The sequence below is a fragment of the Ranitomeya variabilis genome, chromosome 4, assembly GCF_051348905.1.
Source record: "Ranitomeya variabilis isolate aRanVar5 chromosome 4, aRanVar5.hap1, whole genome shotgun sequence".
NCBI classification, from domain to species: Eukaryota; Metazoa; Chordata; class Amphibia; order Anura; family Dendrobatidae; genus Ranitomeya; species Ranitomeya variabilis.
The window spans coordinates 482,051,193-482,056,609 of record NC_135235.1 but is presented as its reverse complement, the minus strand read 5'-3'; positions in this window follow the sequence as shown (position 1 = coordinate 482,056,609).

Below are 5,417 nucleotides of genomic sequence, written 5' to 3'. Positions count from 1 at the left end.
GTGACATGGCGTCCGATCTCAATTCCAGCCAATTCTGCGTTGATAAAGTAAAACAGTGCTACTTCCCTTCCAAGCTCTCCCGTGCGCCCAAACGGTGGTTCCCCCCCACATATGGGGTATCAGTGTATTCAGGACAAATTGGACAACAACTTTTGGGGTCCAATTTCTTCTGTTACCCTTGGGAAAATACAAAACTGGGGGCTAAAAAAGAATTTTTGTGGAAAAAAAAGGAATTTTTATTTTCACTGCTCTGCGTTATAAACTGTAGTGAAACACTTGGAGGTTCAAAGTTCTCACAACACTTCTAGATAAGTTCCTTGGGGGGGGGTCTTCTTTCCAAAATGGTGTCACTTGTGGGGGGGTTTCAATGTTTAGGCACATCAGGAGCTCTCCAAACGTGACATGGTGTCCTATCTCAATTCCAGTCAATTTTGCATTGAAAAGTCAAATGGCACGCCTTCCCTTCTGAGCTCTGCCATGCACCCAAACAGTGGTTTACCCCCACATATGGGGTATCAGCGTACTCAGGACAAATTTTACAAAAACTTTTGCATTGAAAAGTCAAACGGCGCTTCTTCCCTTCCGAGCTCTGCCATGCGCCCAAACAGTGGTTTACCCCCACATATGGGGTATCAGCATACTCAGTACAAATTGTACAACAACTTTTGGGGTCCAGTTTCTACTGTTACCCTTGGTAAAATAAAACAAATTGGAGCTGAAATAAATTTTTTGTGAAAAAAGTTAAATGTTCATTTTTTTTATGGACTTAAACTCTATAGCGCCACCTGTTGGAAGTACTAGCCAAATTAGTTATGCTTCGCACTGACGAGGGCTAACAGCCCGAAATACTGTGTCTGCGAATTGAGATACTGATTTGGTTTTTATCCTAAGGCCGGCCTCACGCTCAGCGTATGTAAATATGGTCCGTTTTTTACAGCCGTAATACGCAGAAAAGTCCCCAAAATAGTGGTCCGTATGTCATCCGTAGGCAGGGTGTGTCAGCGTATTTTGCGCATGGCATTCTCCGTATGTAATCCGTATGGCATCCGTACTGCGATATTTTCTCGCAGGCTTGCAAAACCGACATCTAATGGATTTATGTGCTCAAATGTTCGTTAAAACATATATACAGTATATATATATATATATATATATATATGTCATTGAGACACATATATATATATATATATATATTCTGTATTTATATTTAATTCAGCGCGATATATGTGAAAAGCCGGTAATTCAATTGCCAGCTTCTCATTTCTCCTTCCCAAACCCGACAGGATATGAGACATGGTTTACATACAGTAAACCATCTCATATGCCCTTTTTTTTGCATATTCCACACTACTAATGTTAGTAGTGTGTATGTGCAAAATTTGGGTGCTGTAGCTGCTAAAATAAAGGGTTAAATGGCGGAAAAAATTGGCGTGGGCTCCCGCGCAATTTTCTCCGCCAGAGTGGTAAAGCCAGTGACTGAGGGCAGATATTAATAGCTAGGAGAGAGTCCATGGTTATTGGCCCCCCTGGCTACAAACATCTGCCCCCAGCCACCCCAGAAAAGGCACATCTGGAAGACATTCCTCTGCTGGATGTCCTCATGAACTGGAGCCTTGGAAAAGTTCCCACGCTCGAGTTCTTATGAGTTCATCCAGCAGAGGGCGCCTCACCGCGACTCAATGTAAGTACAGATCACCCAGCTTTCCTTTCAGCACCCGGGGTTTACAGGCACGAGCGAGTGCTTTAGCGCAGCTCCTGCCTGTAAAATGATTTAACCCCTTCAGATGGATTTACTTCGTGGGACGTGACAGATCAACAGAAGGTATGTATATTGTTGGTTTATTATTTCGCAGAGCGAGGGTCTTCAGGTGGATTAAGAGAGCAATAAAATATTAAAACAACCTGTGTGTTTATTTCATTAAAATACTTTTTAATAATGTGCGTGTTTTTTTAACCCTTTCATACAATTGGATTAATAATGGATAGGTGACATAATTGACGCCTCTCCATTATTAATCTGGCTTAATGTCATCTTACAATAGCAAGGTGACATTAACCCTTCATTACCCCATATCCCACCGCTACACGGGAGTGGGAAGAGAGTGGCCAAGTGCCAGAATAGGCGCATCTTCCAGATGTGCCTTTTCTGGGGTGGCTGGGGGCAGATGTTTTTAGCCAGGGGGGGCCAATAACCATGGACCCTCTCCTGGCTATTAATATCTGCCCTCAGTCACTGGCTTTACCACTCTGGCGGAGAAAATTGCGCGGGAGCCCACGCCAATTTTTTCCGCCATTTAACCCTTTATTTTAGCAGCTACAGCACCCAAATTTTGCACATACACACTACTAACAGTAGTGTGGAATATGCAAAAAAAAAAAGGGGATATGAGATGGTTTACTGTATGTAAACCATGTCTCATATCCTGTTGGGTTTGGGAAGGAGAAATGAAAAGCCGGCAATTGAATTACCGGCTTTTCACTAACACCGCTGCGTATTTCTCGCAAGTCACACTGCTGGTCCGTGTGGAATCCGTATTTTTCTCGCCCCCATAGACTTTCATTAGCGATTTTTTTGCGCAATACGGTGACAAACGCAGCATGCTGCGATTTTCTACGGCCGTACAAGACCGTATATTACGGATGCGTAATATATGGCAGATATGAGCTGGGCCATAGAGATTCATTGGGCCGTGTGTAATGCGAATTTTACGTCCGTAAAACTCGCTAGTGTGAGGCCGGCCTAAGTCATATTACACGACTTGTTAAAGGGTTGATTGTGACTTGTAGGATCGCTACTTCCAACAGGTGGCGCTATATAGTTTATGTCCTCTTTTTCTCTGAAGAGGCAATTTGCATATTATATTTTCCAGAGGAGCATTGCACGACGAATAAGCCTCCTTACCTTGACAAGCCAGAGCTGGTATGTCACTCTCCACAAGGAGAAACGTTACCCCTTAGACCCCATTTTTTTTTAAACATTCCAAAAATTCCTGTGAAACATCTGAAGGGTTAATAAACTTCTTGAATGTGTTTTTGTGCACCTTGAGGGGTGCAGTTTTTAGAATGGTGTCACACTTGGGTATTTTCTATCATATAGACCCCTCAAAGTGACTTCAATTGTGATTTGGTGCCTAAAAAATATGGTGTTGTAAAAATGAGAAATTGCTGGTCAACTTTTAACCCTTATAACTCCCTAACAAAAATAAATTTGGTTCCAAAATTCTGCTGATGTAAAGTAGACATGTGGGAAATGTTACTTATTAAGTATTTTGTATCGTTTCTCCTTATGGAGAGTGACATACCATCTCTGGCTTGTCAAGGTAAGGAGGCTTATTTGCCGTACAATGCTCCTCTGGGAAATTAAATATGCAAATTGCCTCTTCTGAGAAAAAGAGGACTTAACTCTATAGCGCCACCTGTTGGGAGTAGCGATCCTACAAGTCACAATCAACCCTCTAACGAGTTGTGCAATATGACTAAGGGTATGTTTCCACGGTCAGGAAACGCTGCTTGTTTGATGCTGCGCAGAGCTGCAGCATCAAACAAGCAGCGTCCAGATGTTCCAGCATAGTGGAGGGGATTTTATGAAATCCCGTCTCCACTATGCGTGGAAACCCGCACGCGGCGGCCCTGCGACTCCGGACATGCTGCGCGTCTTTTCAGATCACAGCATGTCCGTACACCTTGCGGGGACGCAGCGTCCCCGCAAGGCATATCACAGGGCCCTATGGGACAGAGCGATCATCCCGGATGTGAAGAGTTAACACATTCGGCATGATCGCGTCCCAGAAAGGGGGCAGGGCTTAGCGTCGAGCAGCTTCGCCGCTGCGGCGATACCGCCGGCCATCCTGAACGTGGAGACATAGCCTTAGGATAAAAGCCAAATCAGTATCTCAATTTGCAGACACGGTGTTTCGGGCTGTTGGCCCTCGTCAGTGCGAAGCATGAGAACTGATTTGGCTAGGTGAGAGGCTCTGGACTGGGGTCCATTGCCTCAGAAGAGGCAATTTGCATATTTAATTTCCCAGAGGAGCATTGTACGGCAAATAAGCGTCCTTACCTTGACAAGCCAGAGATGGTATGTCACTCTCCATAAGGAGAAACGTTACCCCTTAGACCCCAGTCCAGAGCCTCTCACCTAGCCAAATCAGTTCTCATGCTTCGCACTGACGAGGGCCAACAGCCCGAAACACCGTGTCTGCGAATTCAGATACTGATTTGGCTTTTATCCTAAGTCATAGTGCACGACTCGTTAGAGGGTTGATTGTGACTTGTAGGATTGCTACCCCCCAACAGGTGGCGCTATAGAGTTAAGTCCTCTTTTTCTCAGAAGAGGCAATTTGCATAAGTACTTTGTGTGACATATCTCTGTGATTTAAAGGCATAAAAATTCAAAGTTGTAAAAATGCAAAATTTTCAAAATTTTCGCCAAATTTCCGTTTTTTTTCACAAATAAATGCAAGTAATATCAAAGAAATATTACCACTATCATGAAGTACAATATGTCAGGAGAAAACAGTGTCAGAATCACTGGGATCCATTGGAAGCGTTCCAGAGTTATAACCTCATAAAGGGACAGTGGTCAGAATTGTAAAAATTGTCCTGGTCATTAACGTGCAAACAACCCTTGGGGGTTAAGGGGTTAAAAAAATCATTGTGATGCCATTTCATGGAGGTTTTTTTTCCCAATTGATAGAATTGCATAAAGTCCATGAGCAGAAAGAAGGCGGCAGCACTCACCGATCTTCAAAGCAGGTGATTCTTTATTGCAATAAAATCTTCACGGCTCGGGGGTGCATATACAGCAGAGTGTACAGGGCCAAACAACGGCCGTTTCGCGCCACTCCGAAACGGCCGTCGTTTGGACCTGTACACTCTGCTGTATATGTAAAATAAAGCTGTTAATCTGCAGGCTAGTAGCATTCTGACACTGTGCCGCCGGCACTGAGAGTCCCACTGCCGAGAGGAAATGAACTTTATTCCTCTCGGCTACGTTCGGCGTTCAGTCACCGCTCTGTGTATAAAGAGAGGCGGCTGTAACTCCGACCCCGGTACTGACTGACAGCAGCTCAGCATAGGGTCAGCTGTCAGTCAGTGCTGGGTCCTCAGTTACTGCTCACTATACACAGTCTTTTTTGACATTGTGAATAATGCTTGATTAATTTTATATTTTCATAGAACAAAATTTGGTCACTTGTGTTTTTAGTTTCCCTATTGGACGTGGAAGTGGTCAATGCAGAATTTGTGCAACCAGTGGACTTAAAGGGAACGTGTATAGCCAGATGAAACGTCGCCCTGGCATTATCATTTTTTAGTTGTGGGGTTATCACAGTTCTATTACCCCATTATTATTATCACATTTCTATAACCCAGAAAGACAGAGAAAATAAAGCTACTAAGTGAGGAAATGTCCCTGT